This window comes from Anolis carolinensis, chromosome 1, assembly GCF_035594765.1.
Source record: "Anolis carolinensis isolate JA03-04 chromosome 1, rAnoCar3.1.pri, whole genome shotgun sequence".
Lineage (NCBI taxonomy): Eukaryota > Metazoa > Chordata > Lepidosauria > Squamata > Dactyloidae > Anolis > Anolis carolinensis.
The window spans coordinates 204106099-204133568 of NC_085841.1; the positions used below are offsets into that span (position 1 = coordinate 204106099).

Below are 27470 nucleotides of genomic sequence, written 5' to 3' on the forward strand. Positions count from 1 at the left end.
TGGCCCCATGATATTCTGTTGCACTAGTCTTGCCTAGCACTTTGTAGTTAGCCATGCCCACACTGAAACTCTGGTGTGCACTTTTCTTAGATTGCCTACTCTTTTCTTAGATTGCCTTAAAAACCTGTGTCTGTTGGTCTCTTTGCCTTAAAAAATCTGACTCTTGAGTGTGGGCTTGCCTCCTGTAATTAAGGCTAGCTGCTCTACTATTGTTTGGAAGGTGAGGCGAGGCTATTGTTTTGAAAGTGTTGACTTCCTGTTGAAGCTTTCTGAGCCAGAAGCTGAACTCAAGTGGCAGCTGAGTTCATGCAGAGGTGCGGAGAGAAAGCAAGAAGTCAGCTTTGCTCCTTTGTTATAGGTAAGGCCTGTCTAAGATTTCCTTAAATTTCTGGAAATTGAATGTTTTGTCATGTTGGAAACCACTCTGAGTCCTTGAGGAGATAGAGCGGTATATAAATAAAGTTTTATTATTATTATATTATAACTCTTCTCCAGCATCACATCACAAATGAATTGATTTTCTTCCTATTAGCTTTCTTCACAACATAGAAATCGGAAGCACAACTGCATGGACCATCCCAACTTTAGCATTCTGTGATATATCTTTGCACTTCAAGATCTTGCTAGTTCCTTCATAGCTTCCTACCTTTCTCCTAGTTTTATCACATATCAGAGATATGAACTCACTACTTGGAAAAATCTTTGTAAATTCGGCAGCAAGCTCCATTTTGCTCCTTCCTAACCCTCATATTTAGAGCCACTGCTCCGACCCTCCAGAGCAGAAAAATACAGCTAGAACATCCTATATCCTTGAAGGGAAACATTTGCACCACAGAATGGGTGACTCATGCAATGTTTTTCTCAGAGAGGATGCCAGCAAAAAAAAATGTGTATGGAAGTTACTTAACAGGAGCATTTAATAAGTTGAATAATGGGTAATATTATTGGCTTATTTTTCCATAAGGATTTTTGAGGTAACAATGGAAAGCACTTTAAATACATAAGCATTATTATTTTCCACCCTACAGTGTAGATCTGAAGGGCTTCATACTTTGAGATCATCTTCCCATCTTGCTCAGTGTTGATGGTTCTTCTTTAGAAACATTTTCTTTCATGTATTTTTGGAACAGCTCCTAAAACCATTTGATGCCTTGCAAACAAATCAATGCAGTAACAAATCACACCCAACCAAACATGATATTAAAATCTTTTTTTTAATGTCACATGCCCCCATTCCAAAAATACAGTAGTTGCAACAGCTCTGCTGGCTGCTGGTTTGTTCCCGGGCACAATTCAAAGTGCTGGTTAGGACCTATAAAAGCCCTATAGGTTGAAGTCCAGGCTATATGGTGGATTGTATGAGCCTGACTGGGCCCTAGGATCCTCGTGTTGTCAATTGAAACAATGGAGCCTCCGATGGCCTAGGGGATAAAAGCCTCATGACTTGAAGGTTGGGTTGCTGACCTGAAAGCTGCCAGGTTCAAATCCCACCAGGGGAGAGCGCGGATGAGCTATAAGCTCCAGCTCCATGCGGGGACATGAGAGAAGCCTCCCACAAGGATGGTAAAACATCAAAAACATTGGGGGGGGCCCTGGGCAACGTCCTTGCAGATGGTCAATTCTCTCACTCCAGAAGCAACTCCGGTTGCTCCTGACACGAAAAAAAAATTGAAACATATCCACAGCTATGGCTGCATTTTATGAATTTTAATGTTTTACATTGTAATTATGTATTGTGTGGCTGTAATTCTGTGTTTTTTATTGTTTCAGATTTATGTATTATGTATATGCGGCACTTCGCTGTATTTTGTTGGCCGCCTCGAGTTCCTTCAGGGAGATGGTGGTGGGGTAGAAATAAAAGTTATACACACTCACACACACACACACACACACACACACACACACAGCATTCCCCCACTTCAAAAGATTTATAGTCCACCTAGGACACAAGAGCCAAGAAAATTGAAATGTCTTCTTTTTTCCTTTTCTGCGAGACCTCCGCATACTCGCAGCAGACCAGCACCAGCCAATACCCCTAAAAGCCTATTTCAATTTTTATATATATTTGTATTAAAAGTCCGTAAAGGTGCGCTGATTCATGAGAGCAGACATACAAGCTGAATCTGCAGCAGCAGATCTCTTGCACAGCAAACCTAATCTTCCCTTTTTGATGAAATGTGGAGCCATGCGCTTTCAAAACAGCTTGGGAAAGTTTGTGTTTTGGACCACAATCTTAAGAAGTGTTTGACAATGGAATATACCATCTTGGAGAGCTGTTGACTCTCTTTCTTTGGAGGTTTTCAAACAAAGACTGGATGCCCATCTGTCACAAGTGCTTTAATTATATGTTCCTACATGGCAGAATAAAGTTGGACTGGATGGTCTTGGTGGCTTCTTCCAACTCGATGATTCTGTTTTTATAACTGCAATTGCAGTCACCACTCCATTTGGCAGTAAATTTTCTAAGCCTTGTTCCTCAGCCTCAACCAGCAATGTGAGGAGAATAAAACTGGAAGTGGAATAAGGAGTACTGAAACACTGAACACGAGACACTTTGGAGACTGTAGAAACTTGCTTTCTCTCTGTATGTGTATATATACACACACACATTGTTGTTGTTATTGTTATTGTGTGCCTACCCTATTGTGTAGGTTTCTTGCAAGACTCGTTCAGAAAGGGTTTGCTCTTACCATCCTCTGAAGCTGGGAAAGTTTGACTTACTCAAAGTCACCAAGTGGTTTTCCATGGTCCTGATCTCCCGAGTCATGGTCCAATGCTCCAGTCACCATGCCACAATGTCTCTCTGCTTATCTCTCTTGATATGTAGATGGAGATTATATTATATACACTTACACACACACACACCTCTATATATGGGTCATGATCACAAACAGTGCACCAACTGCTAACTTGGGCACAGCTGAGCGCCCAAATTGCTCAGCTTTTGCTCAGATAAGTGCTGCTGAGTAAGACATTTATAAAACCCTGAAAATAGTCTATGGATTGTATATGCAAAGGGCTCTCTGGCAAAGCAGTTTAGCATGCAGATGTGGCTTAGAGGGAGGCAGGAGGATGCAACTAGTGGAAATATTATTTATGTAGCTCTGGAGCAGCCCTCAATACACCAGGAGTAGATTATAACATCTGCGGGAAGTAACTTAAAGTGCATAACCAAGCAGCCCAAAGGCTCTAATTATAAGCAATGGATTCCAGAGCAAAACAAAACAAAGCATCAAAGCTCCCATGTATATGAAATGTTTCCCCCCACACACACCCTTCAAACCATTTGAATCATAGTCCCAGTTTTCCATACATTTGTCCAGCATCCTGGCTGAGGAAATGCTTCTCCACATTATATTTGTTTTTAAATTGGCACATAATGATGTGGTAATGAGTGAGGTTATTTTCCTTATTTTGAGAAGTTTGAAGAGGAGAGAGAAACTGGGACATTAAAAAAATGGGGTGACAAAAACATCTGGACTTCTGCCAAAGTGGGACAGCTGGAGGACATGTGGTAATAGACTGAAGAATTTGCCCTCTCTATTGACTGCACCCAATACCTGATTCTCTGTGCACCCGGATTGATAGATACACAAGTTTTCATATTTCCTTTTGAACATGTTATATCTACAACCCCTACATTCTGATATATCTATATAGCATTTTCTTCAAAAGTAGCTGTGACGCAGGCTGGAGAGCAAGCCAGCTGCAACCAGCTGCAACCAGCTGCAATGAATCACTCTGACCAGGAGATCATGAGTTCGAGGCCCACTCGGAGCCTATGTTTGTCTTGTCTTTGTTCTATGTTAAAAGGCATTGAATGCTTGCCTATATGTGTAATGTGATCCGCCCTGAGTCCCCTTCGGGGTGAGAAGGGCGGAATATAAATGCTGTAAATAAATAAATAATAGTGTACAGACAGTTCCCAAGTTACAAACATCTCACTCACAAATGACTCATAGTTAAGAACAGGAGCGAGACAACAGGAAGTGGAAGAAATCTACTCCTTGGAAGGGAAATCCCCTCCTGGGAGTTATCGTGTGGGAAAGGTGTCTTCACTAAAGCTTTCTCACCAATCCTTATTCCCACAACAAGCCATTTTTTTCCCAAAATCCAGTGATCACAGGTACACAAAGTGAGGTGAAATCTTTAGAACAGGTACACAGACAGCAAAACATACACCACAGGGGTATTATTTCTAACTTCGGGACTGTCTGTACTAGAGGGGTGAATGTGATAGAAAACCTTGTAGGCACTTAACCTTTCACTTAGTAGGATCTGCCATATTTCCCCCACTGAATAATGTGTTAGCTGCTGCTCAGCCGTTTAGTCGTCTCCGACTCTTCGTGACCTCATGGACTAGTCCACGCCAGAGGTCCCTGTCGGCCATCACCGCCCCCAGTTCCTTCAAGGTCAAGGTCAAGCCAGTCACTTCAAGGATACTATCCATCTGGACATTCTGACAGGGTTTCTCCAGTCAAAAGACCCTTCCGAGTTTAGGAAAGTCTGGGAGCCCTTCAAAAGGTTTTTAGAAGGAAAGACTATTTCAATGTGGGGGTTTCAAATTTGACTATTATAAATTTTAATTTTCACCACTCGTTTAACTTCCTTCTGTTAAAAAAAAAGTCATGATGAAGAAAAAAAAGAACTACAGTTCACAATTGCTGGTGGCTTGTGAACAGGCTGTGAAACAGTGAGCTTTTTGCTTTTCCTTTTTGGTGTATTTCTTTGCCAAGTACTTTGCATTTTTATATTGCAATTTGTTCAGATTTTTTTTCTTTTTTATATAAATATGGACATTTTAGCTTTGTTTTTGGTTTTTGGTTTTTTCTCTCTCCCTTTTTGATCCTTTTTAAATCTCAGTTTTCCCACTTTCTATACAATCAAATGTTCTCACTCTTTCGATGTTAATTACTCTATCTTATAAGGTAAAACTTCAATAAAAATATATATATTTTTTTAAAAAAATCTGTCGCACCTCAGGCTAAGTTCACCTTGCTATAGTTACCCAGTCAGACACACAAGTAGTCTTTTGAGGTTTTTATTATGGAAAGCAGGGAATAAGTCAAGCAAGCAATCAAAAGATAGTTCAAAGTTGTAGTGAAAGAGTCAATAAATCCAATAAGATCACAAGGTAAAGAAATGTCCAATAATCCAAAATGCAAGGTCCATAAGTTCAAAGAGCATGGCAAGAGCAATAATCTACAAGGCAAGGTAATAGTCCATAGAGTCCAAAGAACAAAGCCCAAGAATCCAAGAACACTGACGAGGAGAACATCCACCTAGATGAAGCGAGGAATTGCTCTGACAAAGAGTGATCTGCAAAAGCACACTTTAATAACAACCCAGAAAGGCGTTCCTTTTCCCACAGCTAGTCTCCCTTTCCCGTGCCAAACGCTCACTTCGACGAAACTGGGAACCCATCCAAGACAAACGGTCCTCTCTGGATAACTCACTGCTTGTGCTACCATTATCTTGCACCTGGCCTGGAGCTAAACCGTCTCCCTCATTATTTCTCAAAGCTGAAGTTTCTCCCTCATCATTTCTCAAGAGAATGTCAGCCTGACCGTTATCTATCTCTCCTGGGGTCAGCAGTTCATCCTGCTCAAAGTGAAATTGCATCTCTGAGCTGGCTTCAGCCTCAGACAGCTCTTGAATCCCAAAACCAGAATCCCCTTCATCTTCATCTTGAATCTGGCCAGCCTGTGGCTGGGTCTCACAACACCATCCATCTTGCCCTTGGTCGGCCTCTCTTCCTTTTTCCTTCCATTTTCCCCAGCATCGTGATCTTTTCCAAGCTTTCCTGTCTCCTCATGATGTGGCCAAAATACTTCAGCTTTGCCTCTAATATCCTTCCCTCCAGTGAGCAGCCGGGCATTATTTCCTGGAGGATGGACTGGTTGGATCTTCTTGCGGTCCAAGGCACTCTCAGGATTTTCCTCCAGCACCAGAGTTCAAAAGTGTCTATCTTCCTTTGCTCAGCCTTCCTTATGGTCCAGCTCTCGCATCCATAGGTTACTTAACATAGGTTAATTGCTTTGATTTGTTAGAGTTTAATTTACTCATTATCATATTTCTTTTATTATTTTGCCAATATTTTCATAGTAGTCGAATTGTTTTTCTAGTTATTATTGTACTGCAACACATTTTGTGATTTCATTATAAATTGCAAAATTGCATCCATAGATCAGTTAACAAAGAGCCCTTCCACACAGCCCTATAACCCAGAATATCAAGGCAGAAAATCCCACAATATCTGCTGTGAGCTGGGTTATCTGTATCCACACTGCCACATATTTCAGTTCGATGCAGATAATGTGGGATTTTCTTCCTTGATATTCTGGAATATAGGGCTATGTGGAAGGGTCCCAAGAAGATACTTCTTAGACAAAAATGAAATTGTGGAATAAGGCAGACTTTCCTCCTTGTCCTCTATCTAGCTCAGTGGTTCTCAACCTTCCAAAACCACAACCCCATAATACAGTTCCTCATGTTGTGGGATCCCCAACCATAACATTATTTTGTTGCTACTTCATAACTGTAATTTTGCTACTGTTATGAATCGTAATGTAAATATCTGACATGCAGGATGTATTTTCATTCAATGGACAAAATTTAGCACAAATACCAGATATACCCACATTTGAATACTGGTGGGGTTGGGGGGATTGATTTTGTCATTTGGGAGTTATAGTTGCTGGGATTTATAGTTAATCTACAATCAGAGAGAAATCTGAACTCCACCAACATTGGAATTGAACCAAACTCGACACACAGAACTCCCATCTCCAACAGAAAATACTGGAAGGGTTTGGTGGTTATTGACCTTAAGTTTTGGAATTGTAGTTCACCTACATCCAGCTTTCTCTGCCAAAGGGGTTCCTAAGACCATCAGAAAAATGTATTTTCTGATGGTCCTTGGCAATCCCTCTGACACCCCCCTCGCAACCCCCTAGGGGTCTCGGTCTCCAGGTTGAGAAGCACTGATCCAGCTGGATTTGTAGCAGTATTTTTTTAGCAATGGCTACCTTGCGAAAATTGTGAAGAAGCAGCCTCTGTGCCTCGTGCTCTTGTTCGTTTTGGGAGATTGCTGTCTGCTTTGCTCTTTGAGGAACTTTGGGTTAGTTGACTTTGTGTAGTTTTTATTCCTTGCATGTTTGGTTTCATGAACGGAGGGAGGGAGGGAGGGAGACTGGAATGAGGACAATATGAAGAAAATGGTACTTCTGCCTCTTCACTTTGTGCTTCCAAAAGATCATTTGAAAGTTGATCTTTTTCTTGTTGTTGTTCCATATGAATGTACAGGTTTTGCCTTGCTGTTACACTGGCCAACACACATTTTGTTGTTTCAAATGTGCTTCTTTGCCACAACTTTGTGCTTCCACCATTTTACAGTTGATCTTTTTTTCATTGTGTTACGTGAATGTGCATTTATACATTATTATTTATAAAGTACATTCTCTTATTTAAAAACATGTAACAAAAATGGGGGGGGGGAGAGAGAGCTTGGGAGGCTGGAACAAATTAATAGCATTTCAAAGCATTTCAATGGGAAAATTTGCTCTGAAATACGAGCATTTTGAGTTAAGAGCTCAGTCACAGAACGATTCCTTTTTTCTTTTTCTGGCAGCCGGCCTGTGTCTTTCACCACATCCTGAGATCCGCCCAGAATTGAACAAAGAACTTCTGCAACTCATGTTCCTGCTGAAAAGATACAAAAGCCCATCCCCAGAAAAAAAGGTGGCCACCCTATACACCAGTGAAGCAATCTTCGGCTCCAGGGACTTTGTGAGAACTCTGTTATTCATGAGATGGTAACTAACCCAATTAGAATCAAAGAAGTGTAATTGCCAAGCTAATTATTTTTAAAAGGCTGCAAGAACTAACCTGCAGGTTCCCCAAGGTTACACCTAACTTAGGTATAGTATGAAGGGGAGAATTCAAAGGCATCACTACAGCCTTGTTGTGTTTAAAAGCTATTAAAGTTTGGATTTTATTTTTTTAAAGAAAAGTACAGTACTGCTTTTTATGTGGACCTTGCTTTGCTCTCATGGAGCCTCAGTGGCGAAGTGCGTTAAAGCACTGAGCTGGAGACCGAAAGGTCCCAGGTTCAAACCCCGGGAGCATCGGGAGCAGCCACTGTTACCTCCAGCTCCTATCAACCTAGCAGTTCAAAAACATGCCAATGTGTGTAGATCAATAGGTCCGGTGGGAAGGTAACGGCGCTGCATGGAGCACTGTTACCTTCCCACCGGAGCGGTACCTATTGATCTACTCACATTGGCATGTTTTTGAACTGCTAGGTTGGCAGAAGCTGGAGCTAACAGCGGCCGCTCACACCGCTCCGAGGGTTTGAACCTGGAACCTTTTGGTCTGCAAGTTCAACAGCTCAGTGCTTTAACACCTTCACCACAAGGGAACCCAAAATACCTCAATGCTATGGAACCATGGAAGTTGTAGTTTTACAAGATCTTTCGCCTTCTCTGCCAAAGTGGACTGGTACCTCACCGAACTACAATGCCCAAGATTCCATAGCATTATACCATGACAGTTAAAGTGGCATCAAACTTCATTAACTCTACAGTGGAAAGCACCCAAAATAGCCACCAGTGGAGTCAGAGTAAAATTAGTATAGGTTTAATTGTTTAAAAAAAAGGTCATAGTTAAAGTACTTGTCAAAGCTGGAAAAAAGACATTCTGCAAGACTGCAGCCTCTGAAAGTGCTTCCAAAATCAGCACTTAAGACAATCAAAAAACCCCAGGAGATAGATTTATATAAAAGTGGCTTATTTTTCTTAAGGTCAAGTATCACAATATCCTACAACTTCAAGCAGAGTGCTGGGGCAAAGAATAAGCATCAAACAGGTAAAGGTAAAGGTTTTCCCCTGACATTAAGTCTAGCCGTGTTCAACTCAGGGAGTTGGTGTTCATCTCCATTTCTAAGCCGAAGAGCCAGCGTTGTCCACAGACACCTCCAAGGTCATGTGGCCGGCATGACTGCATGGAGCGCCATTACCTTCCCACTGGAGTGGTACTTATTGATCTACTCACATGTGTTTGAACTGATAGGTTGGCAGATGCTAGGGCTAACAGCGGGAGCTCACTCCACTCCCTGGATTCGAATCGCCGACCTTTTGGTCAGCAAGTTCAGCAGCTCAGTGGTTTAATCTGCTGCGCTACCAGGAACATCAAATAGCAATTTGTAAAAGAAAGACCATAAATCTTCTCTGGAGGTCTGTTAATTTTACAAAGGTAACTTAAATACCCTAAAAACACCAGATCCCATCTGATCCTGGAAGCTAAGCAGGTTCAGCCCTAGTTAATACTTGGATGGGATGAGGTTTTAAAGGTTATTTTTGTATGAGAGGTTTTTTTCATATATGAGTTTTTCTGGGAATTTATGTTGGTATTTGTTTGTTTTTATAGAGGCATTGACTGTTTGCCATTGTATGTTAGAATCTGCCCTGAGTCTCCCTAGGGAGATCGGGCATAATAAAAGTAAAGTTTTATTATTATTATTATTATTATTATTATTATTATTATTATTATTATTATTATATGACACAGCAAACAAGATAGACATGCTGGATTTCATATTACAAAATCACAAGTCGAACACGTCCCAAGCGTTTAGGACTGTGTGATGTATTTTCGGATGATGCGTGCAGATCCCAGTAGGGTGGCCTTTTGCAATTGACAGATCATAATTTTGTCAATGTCTATTGTTTCCAAATGCCAGCTGAGATCTTTTGGCACGGCACCCAGTGTGCCCATCACCACTGGGACCACCTGCACTGGTTTCTGCCAGGGTCTTTGAAGTTCAATCTTGAGGTCCTGATAGCGGCTGAGTTTTTCCTGTTGTTTTTCATCAATGCGGCTGTCACCTGGGATGGCGACATCAATGATCCAAACCTTTTTCTTTTCCACGACTGTGATGTCTGGTGTGTTGTGTTCCAGAACTTTGTCAATAATGTTATTATTATTATTATTATGGGTGACTTGCTAATGAATACCAGGTGTTATATGCTATATTTCAGGGAAGGACCTGGAGAACTATCTCAGAAGACCCTTCCAGACAGACCCTATATCCCAGGATCTGATCCCAGGTTTTCTGCTTTAAACTAAATTATATGAGTCCACACTGCCAGATAATCTGGGATAAACAAAAAAAAAAACAACGGATCAGATCCTGGGATATAGGGTCTGTCTGGAAGGGTCCTCTGAGAATTCATTGCCTATGAAAATGAAGAGAATGGAAATTTATTGAGAAATCCAGAGGGAGATTAAGGCAGAGAAAAAGTAGGAAGGACTGGAGGGACATGAAAGAAGGGTAGATCTCTTTGCTAGTCAAAACAGCAGGAGTTTTGAACAGAAATTGGGGCGATGGAAGTAGGAGAAGGTTCAAGAGACAGGACTTTATGACCTAAAGAGAAGGGGTGGGAGCATAGGAAAGAGAGAAGAAAGGGGGAAACTGCTTAAATGAAGATAAGAGGCGCCAAGAGGACAAAGAGGCAGAGATGTCTGAATGAGAAAAAGCGTGAGTGTGCATATTTAGAAACTTCAACTATAAAAAGGCCGAGTTAAATCTGAACCTCAAGGCACTATTTTCCTGTTGCACACCCAATAGCTTTGTCTGGCCAAAATAACCCAGTTCAAAGCAGATATTGTGGGATTTTTCTGACTTGATATTCTGGGTTATATGGCTGTATGAAAGGGCCCTGAGTTTTGTGTAGATTTAAGCCCTTTCTACCTAAAGGACTGGTTCCCCCCTTTGTGTCTGTGTGTGCGTGTGTGTGTGTTTACAACCCAATAAAAGTACAGACTGATTAACAATTTTTTGAAATGCTCTGGACCAAAACTGTTTTGGTTTTTGGAATACCCATATGTCCATATAGATATGCAGACAGTCCCTGACATACAAACATCTGACTTACAAACGACTCAGTTAAGAATGGGGGTGAGACAACAAGAAGTGAGAGAAAACTACCTTTTGGAAGGAAATTTCACTCCTGGAAGAGTAATTCTCATGGGGAAAAGGTGTCTCCATTGAAGCTTTAGCACCAATCCTTGTTTCCACAAGCCAATTTTTTTCAAAATCCAGTTATTATTTTTTGTTTTTGTTTTTCCCGTGTCAGGAGCAACCGGAGTTACTTCTGGAGTGAGGGAATTGGTCGTCTGCAAGGACGTTGCCCAGGGGACGCCCGGATGTTTTGGTTTTTTTTTTCCTGATGTTTTTACCATCCTTGTGGGAGGCATCTCTCATGTCCCCACATGGAGCTGGAGCTGATAGAGGGAGCTCATCTGCACTCTGCCCGGGTGGGATTCGGACCTGGCAGCTTTCAGGTCAGCAACTCAACCTTCAAGTCACGAGGCTTTTATCGAATAAAGCTTTTATTGAAGATTTAGCACCAATCCTTGTTTCCACAAGGCAATCTTTTCAAAATCCAGTTATTACAGAGACAGAAAGTGAGGTGAAATCTTTTGAAAAGGGACACAGATAGCAGAACAAACACCACAGGGGTGTTAACCCTTCCCTATGCTGTCCTATGGAGCTCCCGGTCGCACAGCGTATTAAACCGCTGAGCTACTGAATTGCGGACCAAAAGGTCACAGATTCGAATCCGGGGAGTGGAGTGAGCTCCCGCTGTTAGCCCCAGCTTCTACCAACCTAGCAGTTTGAAAACATGCAAATGTGAGTAGATCAATAGGTACTGCTCTGGCGGGTAGGTAACAGCGCTCCATGCAGTCATGCTGGCTACATGACCTTGGAGGTATCTACGGACAACGCTGGCTCTTCGGCTTAGAAATGGAAATGAGCACCAACCCCCAGAGTCGGACACAACTAGACTTAATGTCAGGGGAAAACCTTTACCTACCTATGCTATCCGATGCTATATATACTGGAGTTACACATACAAAATGTACCAGTTTTTACTTTATTTATTTTTTTGTCATAAAAATTAAACTTAAGAAGAAACCTACATAACCTACTATATTTTGTTTGTAACTTTGGGACTGCCGGTACACCAGTGGTTCTCATCCTGTGGGTCCCCAGGTGTTTTGGCCTTCAACTCCCACAAATCCTAACAGCTGGTAAACTGGCTGGGATTTCTAGGAGTTGTAGGCCAAAACACCTGGGGACTCACAGGTTGAGAACCACAGCTGAATACATATATACATACATAAGGAGATATCCTGAAGATGGGACCCAACTCCAAATTCATTTGTTTCACATACATATGCATAGCCTGGTTATACAATATTTTAAATAACGTTGTGCATTAACTGGGTTATCTGAATCCACACTGCCATATACCCCAGTTCAAAGCAGAAAATTTGGAATTTCATTCAGCTGTGTGGAAGGGGCCTCGGTTGCTTTGAGTCTTCTTGTGGAGAGAAAGAGAGTATAAAAATATAATAATAATAGCAACAATAACAATAATACACTTCTAAAAACATTATCTATAAGGGTAATGTAATAGTATACAGTGTTCCCTCACTTATTGCAGGGGTTAGGTTCCAGGACCACCCGCAATAAGTGAAAATCCACGAAGTAGGGACACTATATTTATTTTAATATTTATACATTATTTTAGTAGTTATACACTGTTTTAAGACTATATCAACCAATCGTGTGTTGATAAATCGTCCCCTTCTCCTCCTGTTGCCGCTTGGGCTTGGTTTCTCTCTCTTTGGCTTCTCCTTCCTCCCTTCCTTAGGCTGTACATTGGAATTTTTTATTATTTATAATAGTCTTTTAGAGTTTATTGAAAAACTGCAAAACAGCGAAGTGAACTGCAAAGTAGTGAGGGAAGACTGTATTCTTATAGCTCTCTTTTCAACCTTATACCTGTGGAATTTCATAGCAGTTTGGTCTCGCCGTTTTAGAAAAATTAGACATATTAATTATCAGAAGTCAACATGGCTGACCTCATAAAGAAAGCGGAATGGCAGACCATCTTTGTTCTTTGATTAAACAATGGAAGGAGGAGGCTTAGTAATAACTGGGTTAGTAGAGAACTGGAGTACAATGCAGTAATTCAGCAAAAACCTTGACCTACATGTACCAATATTCTTTAAATGGCTCAAAAAATCTACCCTGAAATTAGCTGTGATAGAAAAGGTGATGTAATTAGACATTTTATATTCAAATTATGAGGAAATGGCCTCAGATTTAAAAGAGCCATTCAATCAACCTCATTGGGAGAACTGATCAATGCCTTCATACAAAAAGCTGTAATCCAAAAAGTAACATTTCCAAGCTGTGGGGAATCATATCACAGAATCAAACTGTGCTGACATATTGAAGATGAAAATCTGTGATCAAACAACATGGGACCACACTCAGGGCCCTTCCACACAGCCATAGAGTCCAGAATATCAAGGCAGATAATCCACATTATCTACTTTGAACTGGATTATCTGAGTCAACACTGACATATAATCCAGGTCAATGTGGATTTTATACAGCTGTGTGGAAGGGGCCTCGGTATTTCCCTAAATTTCCCAAAATCAGCTCTCCTAAAGTCTCCTAACTTTCTATGGTGTTTGCTCTGCTGTCTGTGCTCCTGTTCAGGAGATTTCACCTCACTTTCTGTCCCTGTGCGAAATGAATTTTGAAAAAATTGGTTTGTTGTGGAAACATGTATTGGTGAGAAAACTTTGGTGGAGACCCCTTTTCCCCATGATGAGAAGTGCATTTCCCTTCCAAGGGGTAGATTTTTCTCATTTCCTGTTGTCTCACTCCTGTTCTTAACTATGAGTCGTTTGTGAGTCAGATGTTTGTAACGCAGGGACTGACTCTACAAAAGTCAAAACCACCAATGCGGAGGGTCAACTTCTCTTCTCCTTCATTTGAACACTTTGTTTGCAAACCATTGGGCTCTCCTAAAATCTAGACTGCATGTCTGACTAGTTTTAGGCCCCTTCTACACTGTCCTTCTATTACAGGATCTGATCCCAGGTTATTTGCTTTGAACTGCATTATATGACTCTCCACTGCCATATAATCTGGGATAAACAGATAATCTGGGATCAGATCCTGGGATATAAGGATAGTGTAGAAGGGGCCTTAGTTTTCCTTTCCCTCTGAAGAAGATTAACTGGGAATGTTCCTGCCAAATTGGGTTAGACCCCTTCCACTCAGCTAAATAAAATCCCACATTTTCAGCTTTGAACTGGGTTATATGGCAGTGTGGACTCAGGGCCCTTCCTCACAGCCATATAACCCAGAATACCAAGGCAGAAAATCCCACAATATCTGCTTTGAATTGGGTTATCTGACTCCACACTGCCATATAAAGGTAAAGGTAAAAGTTTTCCCCTGACATTAAATCTAATCGTGTCCAACTCTGGGGGTTGGTACTCATCTCCATTTCTGAGCCAACAAGCTGGTGTTGTCCATAGACACCTCCAAGGTGCATCATTACCTTCCCTCCAGAGATGTACTCATATTTGCATGTTTTTGAACTGCTAGGTTGGCAAAAGCTGGGGCTAACAGCAGGAACTTACCCCGCTCCCCAAATTCGAACTACCAACCTTTCTGTTAGCAAGTTCAGCAGCTCATCGGTTTAACCCGCTGTGCCATTGTGGGCTCAATCACATTCCAGTTCAAAGCAGAAAATGTGGTATTTTATTCAGCTGTGTGGAAGGGGCCCCAGATACCCCAGTTCAAAGCAGATAGTGTGAGATTTTCCGCTTTGATATTCTAGGTTATATGGCTGTGTGGAAGGGCCCTTAGAGAGTATGAAAGATTAGTGTTTGGGATTGTATTGTTTATTCGTTCATCCAGCTCTGCAAAAGATACTGGTCAATGCTAAGCCTGGCTCTGACCTTTGAAGAAAATTAGACCCTCTCATGAAATGGTAAAACATGTGCAGTCATAACATATTACAGATAGTCTATTAATATATTACACACATAGGATTCATACTTACTAGGAAATGTGTGTGTGTGTGTGTGTGTGTGTGTGTGTGTTTTGGCTCGACTCCCCCACATTAATCACTTTAGCCATTTGCTACAGTCCATTAACATGGCCCTCCCTTTAGAACGACAGACCAACCTGTGTGCCCTCAACCAGTCATTTAGACAGAACAGGATGCTCTGTAACATGCTCTCCACATGGCCCAGCCCTGCCCATAGCCAACCCTGGAAATCGCTCCACTGGTTTTGCATCATGATTCCAATTCCAGAAGCAAACTATAACCAGAGGAAATTGGTATCAGCATTCCACTGTAAAAGTACCAATGAGTTATTTAATTCCTTCCATCCTGTTAGGCGTGTACATCTGTGCCAGTAGAAGCTGATTTCTTTGCTCCACCAACCCACTTACCTACTCCATGCTACTTAGAGCCCTTCCAACACATCTCTTTAACCCAGAATATAAAGGCAGAAAATCCCACAATGTCTGCTTTGAACTGGGTTGTCTGAGTCCACACTGCCATATATTCCAGTTCCAAGCAGATGTAGGATTGTATTCAGCTGTGTGGAAAGGGCCTAAGAAGGTTAGGGGATGTGGCGAGAAATTGGGAATCCCTAAAAATTAGGCAGAGTAGTGTCTGGCAGGCTATAAGGGCCCGTCTGTTTATGTACTGAGGAGCCCATAGTGTTTTTCTCCCTGTTGGGTGTCTGTATATGGTGTCTATATATGGTTATAACCCGCCACAAGTTTATAACTCAGAAAAGGTCTCAAATCGTATCTGTCACACACAACTGTAGAAAAACTGGTCTTATGTGTTTCAAATGAGGACTAATATATCTAAAAATATAAGCAAGATATAGGAGCTTTGTTGTTGTTTCTGATTTATAGTGACCCTAAAAAGATCCAGCCACAGAATCTTCTGGGGTTGAGAGCATGTCACTCATTTAAAGCCACCCAACGGGCTTCCATGGCCGAGCAGGGATTCGAACCCGTCGTTAGAATCTTAGCCCAATGTTCAAACCAATACAACATGTTAACCCACCCCAACCTATAATCTTCAAGGACATTAGAATTAAATCGCCATTTTCTGCTCAGATTAAGAGCAGGCTATGCTGGAAAAACCTGCTCTTAATCTAAGGAATGGCATGAGATAAGAACACATTTGTAATACCCTATTGGTTAGAGTAGGATATTGCAACTCTAAATATCTTCTTTAAGTTCTTTTTGGTCTATAGAACTGAGTTTTGCTTTGCACACCTGAAAGCTGTTCTATACACACAGAACAAAATTGTGACATACTCATGATCAATAAGAAACTGCTCCCCATTTGTATAAGGTCAATTTTCGGAAACAAAACGTGCAAATATGGCCAGTGTGAAACAATGTTTTAATTTGTAAACAATGAACTTATTTCGCTTTTTCACCCACACAGGGAATAAAAATCCTTAAATGTCTCAATAATTCTTATGAAAGTGAGACATCTTTTGAGCTTTGCATTTCTTTTATTCTCTCAGCACTTCTGAGTAACTTCTGAGTATGTTCTTTGGTATACCTAATTTCAAATAAAAATGGGTTTTGTCTGTATTACATAAATAATACAGTACACTGCCTTAAGCAATTTCTTAGGAATACAGCCTATGAATAATGTAAATGAAACATTTTCTTAAGATGCTATCTATTCAAGTTTTTTGACATATAATGTGTGTGTGTTGATTTCGTAAATAGCCTGAAATAGGTATAACTTAGGAAGGAATTATAAAAGAGTTTAGTGAGGGCAGGGATGGCTGGTAACATCTTCCATGTTTTTCAAATATAGCATCCTGCCCCATGTATTGGATTGTAACTCTCTTCTCCATCTCTCACAACCCTGCCACCTGGGGATGATGGGAGTGTAGTCAAATACTTCTAAGGCCTGTTGGGTTGTGTCAGATACTAAATGATCACAAGAAGTAGATGTTCATCAATATTTTGTACATTTCTCTTAATTTTGTGTAGGTCAGAGACTTAGCATAGAATTTCAGGTCACTCAGTCCCCTTCTACACTGCCATATAATCCGCCATATTATCAATGCAGACATGGTAATCCAAATCATCTGCTTTGAACTGGATTATATGAATCTATACTGTAATATAATCCAGTTCAAAGCAGATAATCTGGATTTTATATGGCCCCTTCCACATAGCTGAATAAAATCCTAAATTTTCTGCTTTGAACTAGAATATATGCCAGTGAGGACTCAGATAATCCAGTTCAAAGCAGATTTTGTGGCATTTTCTGTCTTTATATTTGGGTTATATGGCTTCGTGGAAGGACCCCCAGACTGACTGTATTCCTGGACCCGGTAAGCAGCAATGCAGTCCATGAAATAAGGAGGCTATCTAGGCCAGGCATGGACAAACTAAGGCCCGGGGGCCGGATGTGGCCCCCTGGGTGCTTACCTCAGGCCCTCCTCATTTTCCCTGTCCTCTTGCAGGATATGGCGGCCTGCCATGTCCTTACGCTAAAAAGATGCAGGAGGAAGGCACATAGCAGCTGAGAGCCCTTTGAAGCGTTCTCAGCCACTGTGTGTCTTGCCCTCCTCCTAGGATGGCGCAAGTGGCCCCATCCTAATGCCAGGAGGAGAGTTTGAGGAAGGCAGCCACCAGCTGAGAGCCCTCCAAAGCACTCTCAGTCACCACCAGCCTCACTCTCCTCCCGGCATAATGCCAAGAGGACAGCCCGAGGATCAGAGCAGTTGCCGCATGTCCAGCCTTCCTTCCAGCATAAGGATGGGGCAAGCAACCCGGTCCTTATCCTGAGAGAACAACCTGAAGATGACACAGACTATCTTGTCCCCTCCTGGCCCTGCCCTCTCTCGAGCTTGGGCCCTCCCCACCCAGCGTGTGCCCAGGCCTCCTCCCGGGCACCCCCCCCCCCAAGCCGGTGCCGTAGTGTGGCCCCAGGGCAAAAAAGTTTGTCCATGCCTGATCTAGGTTGACAACTTTGCAGAATCAGACTCTTCCTTCAAAACAGTCAAGACAGGAATGTAATCAAATACCCCATCACATTCAATGAAAACATGTTAATGAACATAATCAGATCTGTCCAAAAACTATCAACACTTGTGGCATTCCTGGATTTGAACTGTTGGAAGGCAAATGGTGATATTTTTAATTGCAGCAATCATGGACTGGGATGATCTACTTTCTGAGTAATTCCTGAACATGGAAAAATGAACTGGGCATTCACAAAATATTATTTTAATATTACACAGCAGTCAGAGCATGGCCTAGTGCAGTGGTGTCAGACCTGTGGCCCTTCAGGTGTTTTGCGCTTCAGCTCCCAGAAATCCCGATCATTGGACAAGTTGGCTATGGCTTCTAGGAGTTGTAGGCCACAAGTTTGATGCCTCTGGTCTAGTCTTGGACCGTGACTCAAGACCAGCGTTCGAATCCCTGCCCAGCCTTGGAAATTGAGTGACTCCAGGCAAGGCTCACTCTCTCAGCTTTAGAGGAAGACAAGGTCAAATTTCTTCTGAACAAATCTTGCCAAGACAATCCCGTGTTCGGTCTCAAACCATAACAACCGCAACTGAATTTGCTGCCTCCTCTTCCAACCACATAGGACCACTGGATTGACCCAATAAATGCAGACCCTTTTACAAATCAGGAATGTAATAAATGACATAAGAGAGAAGAAAACAAATTATGAAGCAGTTGGTTTAATAAAATAAAACATACCTAAAGGACTGGATTCCTCCCTTTATGTGTGTGTGTGTGTGTGTGTGTTTGCAACCCAATAAAAGTACAGATTGATTATCCTTTTTCCGAATTGTTCTGGACCAAAATGTTTTAGCTTTTGGAATACCATATCTCCATATACATATACAGGCATTCGCCAAGTTACAAACATTTGACTTACAAACGACTCATGGTTAAGAATGGGAATGAGACAACAGGAAGTGAAAGAAATCTACCCTTTGGAAGTAAAATTCACTCCTGAAAGAGTTATCATGGCGAAAAGGTGTCTCCACTGATACTTTAGCACCGATCCTTGTTTCCACAACAAACCAAACTTTTCAAAATCCAAAATCCAGGGACAGAAAGTGAACTGAAATCTTCTGAACAGGGGCACTGACAGCAAAATAAACACCATACGGGTGGTAACCCTTCCCAATGCTAGCCAAAGCTAACTATGTTTACTCTCTCTGCCACCCATGTGAATCCTTTCAAATTCTGGAGTATTTTGGAATTCCAGATACGGGATGTTCATTCTGCATATGCAAAACTCTATATTGGCACAATGAAATAAAATGAAACAATAATAAAAAGAACAAGCCAACTGCTGTTTGCCAAAGGTCACATTGAAGAACCTGAGAACAGAAGAACAGGCAGTAAAGCTTCTAGATATGCTTTTAAAAGCATAGCGCAATGTGAGCACTTTGCAAATGAAGTGGTGAAATGAAGAAGAAACAGGTCAACAGTTGTCCCTCCACATTTGTGGTTTTGAATTTTGTGAATTTGGTTATTCACAAATTGATTAGGAATGTTCCCTCTTGGGATCTCTAGGTCCTTCAGTGTGACAAAGGCCCCTTCCACACAGCTGAATAAAATCCCACATTTTCTGCTTTGAACAGGAATATATGGCAGTGTAGACTCAGATAACCCAGTTCAAAGCAGATATTGTGGGATTTTCTGCCTTGATATTCTGGGTTATATGGCTGAGTGGGAGGGCCTGCTATGGTCAACTTCCTCTAATCATGCTGGAGGACCTGAAGATTTCTAAAGCAAACACTGCTTTATGAGTCTGAGTACTTCAATGAGACTACAGTCCCTGAGTTACAAACATCTGACTCACAAACGATTCATTGTTAAGAACAGAGGTGAAACAACAGGAAGCGAGAGAAATCTACTCCTCAGAAGGGAAATTCACTCCTGGAAGAGTCATCATGGGGAAAAGGTGTCTCAACTGAAGCTTTCTCACCAATACTTGTTTCCGCAACAAGTCAAATCTTCTAAAATCCAATGATCACAGGGTCAGAAAGTGAAGTAAAATCTTCTGAAGAGGGACACAGAAAGAAGTACAAACACCACAAGGGTGTTAACTCTTCCCTATGCTATACAAAGCATGTGTATGTGTGTGTATACTTAAAAATGTATCTGTTCTGACTTACATACAAATTCAACTTAGGAACAAATATATCTTGTTTGTAACTTGGGGACTACCTGTATTGGCCATTGAGTCATCTTGGAACATCTAGAAATTCCAAGGGAGTTGGTTTTTCAGTAAAGAAAAGAGCAATTTCCTTGTGGGTCCCCCCCCCCCCCCATTTCCACAGGGGTACTGCGCACCTAACTCTGGGAATGCAGTTCAACACCACTTTGGTGTCCACACAACCATATAACCCAGAATATCAAGGCAGATAATCCACAATATCTGCTTTGAACTGGGTTGTCTGAGCCCACACTGCCATATAATCCAGTTCAATGGATTTTATGCAGCTGCGTGGAAGATGCCTTTAACTGCCATTGCTCAATGATATGGAATCACAGGGCTGTAGTTTTGGGGAGGCACCAGCCTCTTGGCCAGAGAAGGCTAAAGATCTTACAAAACCAAAATAGCATTGACCCATGGCAGTTTTGGGGCTCTTCCACACAGCCATATAACCCAGAATATCAAGGCAGATAATCCACAGTATCTGCTTCGAACTGGGGGCCCTTCCAGGCAGGCCCTACATCCCAGGATCTGATCCCAGGTTTTCTGTTTATCCCAGATTATCTGGCAGTGTGGACTTGGGACCAGATCCTGGGATATAGGGCCTGTCTGGGGGCCCATAACGCAGCCATATAAAACCCGGAATATCAAAGCAGCAAATCCCATGATATCTGCTTTAACTGTGTTATCTGAGTCCACACTGCCACATACTCATATAGTACAATATAATATTAATTTTATATTATATATTACATGTAATATTACTAATATTACAGTGTAGTGGTATAGTACAATATAGTAATATATAATACTAATATTATGCTATGCTAATAATTTATTGTATGTAGAGTCTCACTTATCCAACACTCACTTATCCAACATTCTGGATTATCCAACACATTTTTGTAGTCAATGTTTTCAATATAGCATGATATTTTGGTGCTAAATTCGTAAATACAGTAATTACTACATAGCATTACTGCATATTGAACTACTTTTTCTGTCAAATTTGTTGAATAACATGATATTTTGTGCTTAATTTGTAAAATCATAACCTAATTTGATGTTTAATAGGCTCTTCCTTATTATCCAACATATTCGCTTATCCAACGTTCTGCCGGCCCATTTATGTTGGATAAGTGAGACTCTACTGTACATATAATTTGTAAGCCGCCCTGAGTCCCCTTCGGGATAAGAAGGGCAAGATATAAATGTAGTAAATAAAATAAATAAAATATTCCAGTTCAAAGTAGAAAATGTGGGGTTTTATTCAGCTGTGTGGAAGGGGTCTCCATGGGCCCTTAAGCCCCTTTTACACTCTCTTTATATTCCAGGATCTGCTCCTAGGCCCAAGTAGTGCCAAGTTGTCGAGGCACCACTAAACCAAGGCCCTGAACCCAAACCTTTCTCTTCCTGGTGTTTCCCTGCTCCAGCCTTTCCAAGGATCAGCTTCAACTTTTAACCTTTTTTCCCCCTTCCCCAGGCAGGTCTTCATTTGCACATCAAAAGAGAAAGCAAAGACCCCACTTCCTTTGGCAGCAGAGCGGCAGTGCGCATGCGTGGCTCCGCAGCGACCATCGCTACGCCGTTTGCGTTAGGGCGCGATTACCTCCATAGGCAACACACACCCCTCTACGCGAGCCTCTGCGCCGGGCCTGGTTGCCGCAAACGGGGGGGAGGCGGGCGGCGCGTGGCGCTTGGGGAAGAAGAAGGAGGCCAGCGAATTGGCGTAAGCCGCTTTGGTGAATGAGGAGGAGGAGGCCGCGGCAGGCGTAGTGAGTAGTAGGAGCCCAGCCAGCTTCCCGCAGCAGCAGCAGCAGCACTGCGGAGTGGGAGGAGGCGGCGGCCACGGCGGCGGCGGTTTGGTACCGAGCGGAGAGGGAGATGCACACGGCACACTCGGGCTGAGGTAGCTATATAAGAACCCCGGTTGGGGACGGTCCCTCCCCCACAAGGGCTGAAGGGACGGACGCGGCGGTAGTGGCGGCGGAGCTGGAGCCTCCTCAGCACCATCTAGGCGAGATGTCCTCGCACAGAGAGAAAGACGGGGCAGCGGGGGAGGGCTCGGTTTGGGCGGGAGGAGGAGAGGCCCCTGCCTTGCTGCCTTCCTTCCTTGCTGCCTTGCCATGGGGGCTGCTTCTGGGCCTGTTTCCCGCCTCCTCTCTCTCCTCACGTTGAAGGGGAAAGAGGAGGGGAGGCCTTTCTTTCTCTCTCTTGCCTCTCTACTCTCAGGCCTTAATACCCCCCCCCCCCCAAAATGCCATTCCCTGCTTCTTTTTCTCTGGGCCCTTCCACACAGCCCTATATCCCAGAATATCAAGGCAGAAAATCCCACAATATCTGGATGTAGACTCAGTCCAGTTCAAAGCAGATGTTGTGGGGTTTTCTGCCTTGATATTCTGGGATACCCCCGCCTCCTTTACCCTCATGGCCCTGATATTCCCCCCCCCCCCCCCGCCGCCGCATTTTGTCTTCCCTTTCTTTTCTCTCTTTCTCCCTGACCTTCTTGGCCTTGGGATCCCGTTCATACCCCCTTGGTATCCCCCTTCTCTGACCTTGGTACACAATATCACCCTTTTCTCCCCCCCCCCCCCCTTATCCTGCTGGGCTTGGGAAACTCATGCACACACATCACCCCCTTCACACACACACACACACACACACAAAAATAAAAAAAACTGGTATCCTCCTCCTCTGACCCTGGTACATCATATAACCCCTTTCTTGTTTCTCCCCTTATCCTGCTGGGCTTGGGAAACCCATGCACACACATCACCCCCTTCACACACACACACACAATAATAATAATAAAACTGGTATCCTCCTCCTCTGACCCTGGTACATCATATAACCCCTTTCTTGTCTCTCCCCCTTATCCTGCTGGGCTTGGGAAACCCATGCACACACATCACCCTCTTCACACACACAAAATAATAATAATAATAAAACTGGTATCCTCCTCCTCTGACCCTGGTACATCATACAACCCCTTTCTTGTCTCTCCCCTTATCCTGCTGACCTTGGGAAACCCATGCACGCACATCACCCTCTTCACACACACACACACACACTCACACATAATAATAATAATAATAAAAAACTTTATATTTCACCCTATCTCCCCAGAGGGTCTCGGGGTGGATTCCAAACATGAAAGGCAAGCATTCAATGCCCGAACACAACAGTACACTCATAATAGTGAAAATAGGCAACACAACATAGAAACAAATTATAGCTTAACAACTAAAATTAAATAAAAATGCAACCTGTTATATCAGACATAAAACAAAACATTGAACAGAAGTGTCCCATTTCCCAGTTCCTTGGGGGCAAATAGATTTATCATTGCTCAAGGTATCTGTTGAGCTGCTGGGGCGAACAGGGCATAGAGACGGATGGTAGCTGTTAACCAGAAGTATAATGGTAGTATTACCATATACTACTCCTTGTAAGGAGTATTACCATCTCCTCCTCCATCATATACACACACACCACCCCCTTCATATACACCACACACCACCCCCTTCATATATATACACTCATCATCCCCTAAATATACACCACACACATCACCCCTTTCATATAAACCACACATAATAATAATAATAATAATAATAATAATAATAATAATAATAATAATAACAACAGGGTTGCTGTGAGTTTTCTGGGCTGTATGGCCATGTTCAAGAAGCATTCTCTCCTGATGTTTCACACACATCTGTGGCAGGCATCCTCAGAGGTTGTAAGGTACAGCCCGGGAAACTCACAGCAACCTAGTGAATTCTGGCCATGAAAGTTTTCCACAACACAATAATATTAATAATAACTTTATTTTTATACCCCGCCACCATCTCCCCAAAGGGACTCAGGGCGGCTTACAAGCAGGACCAAGCCCAGTAACATCAAAGTTAAACAACTAAGAACATATTTGAAAACATAATAAATAAATAACAATGTAATTCAACAATTAAGAAGAGTAAAGTATAAAAAACACAATTAAAATGAATCAAAGCAAACCTCAATAACCAAAACCAGGAATATGGTGGGCAGGTCATAAATTAGAGGGTACTGGGCATGGGCTTGTGCAAGAAGCCATATAACCCAGAATATCAAGGCACAAAATCCCACAATATCTGTTTTGAACTGGGTTATCTGAGTCCACATTGCTCTATATCCCAGTTCAAACCAGAAAATGTGGGATTTTATTTGGCTGTGTGGAAGAGACCTTAGTCTCCATCTCTCTCCCCACCCCCTTTTCTCTGATGCTCCCTCACCACTATTCCTTCTGTATCCAGGTCCCTTTTCCCTCCCCTCCAGGTGGAGATTGGTAGGGTGGGGGACCTGCGATCCAGCTCCTGAGGTGTGCTTTCGGAGGTGGAGCAGAAGAGAAAGACAAGCATTTCCAGTCAATAGTCTTCTTTCCTTTTTGGTAGTTTTAAAGGAGGGGTAATTTTTTACCTGCCCCTGTGGGTGCATGTATGCTCTAATGACCTGAAATGGTGCCTTGGCAGGACATGGGCTTGGTATCGATCAGGCTGGGGGCCTCGTGAGGAGGATTGGAGTGCTACACAATGCCTCTTCCTCCTTCTCTTCTTTCTACCTTCCCAGCCACTCACGTGCCTCGCTCTGTGCCAGCCTGAGTTGCAGATTTAAATGAGGGCCTTATGCACATGTTTTATTTTACACACACACGAACAACACAAGGGACAACCATGGCACACTACTCTTGTTCTCAGATTCCTGTGTTGTCCATTTATTCATTTTTATGGACAATTCCAGATACCTGACAAGCCCATTGTTTCTTTTCTTTGAAAGCATTGCATTACTCTTGCATGTTTCGAAGGCCCCTCCTTTGATTTTTGGACTGCCCTTTAACTCTTTAGTGTCTCAGAGTACAATAATCATGTATTTACTTTCTCCTATGTGCAACACCTATATGTTTAAATACACATTTGTTATTTTCCTACAAAACATTATCTGCACCTTGCCTCATGAAAGTTAAAACAGCTCTTGTAAAAAAAGCTCAAAATTAAATGTAAGTAAATATAATAAGTCTAATGATTATATTTAAAGAATCTGGAAGAAAATTCCATTTTTGGCAGAAATAGTCTTACTAGTTCTGTCCTGCTCAGAATATGATGAAGGAACTAAAAAGACAGTGTTTCCAACCCTGCTGTACTGGTCTATAAACTGGGGTTAGTGCAGCTAATAGCACAAAATTGGCAGTGGAAGGTGTGCAGAAAATCAGCTCTTTTAAAATACTGCTTTGCAAAGACACCACTTTTGTAATTGAGCACACACTTTCCAATGCAGGAAACGGTTTGCCTTCATACAGTATACTAAGGCTATCTCTAGCTGGACTGGTATACCTTTTTATTTACTGCTGACACTTGGTAGAGCACATCTCAGAAGATCAGAGCTATAGTATAACCCGGGCATGGGTAAACTTCAGCCCTCCAGTTGTTTTGGACTTCAATTCCCAGAAATCTCAGCTAGCTTACTGCCTGGTATAACCCAACAGTGTTGTTTGGAGCCAACCTTTTTCATGAGTTACAACAATTTAACATGGGAACAATTGTTCTATTTTAAGTGCGTGTTGTAATAGTTGAATGTGCCATCATCTGCTGCATCCACAAGACAAGTAATTGTCTCTTGTTCCTACAGCTGTTTATGTACATACTTTATTTTGAACTAGTAGTACAGAGGAGAAATTTAAGGTGATCTGTTAAAAAGTATGCATTTAAATGTGCAAATAATCCTACAATACAGTTTGGATGCATATGTTAATACTGTACTTAACAGAAAACAAATATTCTCGCTTTTCATGCCTGCCAGATAAGTTTATCCAAAACCTAGCAGAGGTTTTCCTTGGCTTTTAAGAATTTTTTAAAGCACTCTGTCCTTCACTAGATGAACTAGATTTTGTTTTCAAAAGTAAAGCCACAGATCGCCACATATTCTGGGCTTCATATTTGGATTGTACCATTCATCTTGCTAGACAAGTAATTTGTCTGTACTAATGAATATTGATTGGAGAGATGTGAGAAGCAATGGAAATAAGATGCTAGAACACAGTTCTCAAAATATACATTAATATGCCGTGTGGTTTATCAGACCTGTGACACATGCCTGCAAACATAATGGGACTTACACCCAGTTAAGTGTACATTATAAATTTACATCTTAAACCACCTGCTAGCAAACCAAACATATGCAGTCAATAGGTCTTACACAAGTATTATATTATTAAGCAGTTGATTCGGTAGGTTTAGCTATGTTAAGACTAGTAATTAAATTTAGACCATAATGTTATATTTTACTGAGCATAAGCACAGTTAAAGAGAATAAAACTTGGCAGTGTTTTGCAAATATATTTACCCTTTGACTTTTCCACATTGTGTTGTTATATAGCCTGAGTTGAAATGTGTATAATTGACAATGAGATATCAACAATACTCTCAGTATTGTAGGGATCGCAGTATTTTTGTGACACAAGACCTAAGTAAGCAAGTTGCAAAAGGATTGACCTGCATCATTGTGATATTGCGAGAAACTGCAAATAATATATTTTAACTGCAACATATAGAGAAGGTATCAACCAAAACTCAATGATTGGTTAAGAAAGCATTAGTTGGAGAAGAAACCTAAAGGCCAGTGGTACCTCTGAAGGAGCTGAAGAGGTCCACAGCCGAGATGGAAGAATCATCCATAAGAGAGCTGTCACCTACACATCTCCCAAAACTGGAATTTTTGGAAGATACTTCTATAGAGGCACAAGAAGACTTGCAGCTGTAATTGCTGCCAAAGTGCTTGCATTTACTTGTGGGGTGTGTGTGTGTGTGTGTGTGTGTGTGTGTGTGAGAATACTTACCCAGTCAACAAGTGGCACGTTGTTTGTGTTTAATTAGCTTTGGTTCGACAAAATATTTTACACTGTCGCAGGAGTAAAGATTTTGATGTTCTTTAGACAGTAACAATAGCAATTAAATCCATTTCAATTCCAGGTTATAATCTCAACAAAATATGGAGAAGTCAATGGAGCATGAAGATTTCTGTAATGCACTACTTCTGTAGCAACGTGTATAACAATGTACTATAAATCTTTCAGTTAGTGAGGCTGACTTACCTTATTCCTGTTGCACAAGAATAACATGGTTTATTTAACAAAAATAACTTTCAGAGAAACACAGGATCAGGTTAAAAACAATACTGTTCTGAACACACTTCTATAATTGCATCATCAGTCTGTTTGGTTAATACAATGCTAACAAAAGTGATCTGTGAGCAGTATTCTGCCATCTGGGCATCTTCTGTTCAGTTTGTTTTAAAAACTGTTTTGTCTGAATCAAACACATT

General features: G+C 41.8%; 1 protein-coding gene and 1 long non-coding RNA gene across 3 annotated transcripts in view; one reads left to right on the top strand and one right to left on the bottom strand.

Moving 5' to 3' along the window:
- Positions 1-451: 451 nt before the first annotated feature.
- On the bottom strand, positions 452-21842 carry LOC134294116 (uncharacterized). Its single transcript, XR_010001096.1, has 2 exons — positions 21724-21842; positions 452-6018 (listed from the first exon to the last, which is right to left on the bottom strand). It is a non-coding gene; the product is annotated as an uncharacterized LOC134294116 (long non-coding RNA).
- The window catches only part of slc39a10 (solute carrier family 39 member 10), a 62971-nt gene continuing 57277 nt past the window's right edge, over positions 21777-27470 (top strand). Inside the window, exon 1 of one of the 2 annotated variants that reach the window (XM_008117276.3) lies at positions 21777-22023. The gene's annotated coding sequence lies outside the window, so the exon portion shown is untranslated. The remainder of the gene's footprint in view (positions 22024-27470) is intronic. The other variant, XM_008117275.3, reaches the window with a different exon arrangement.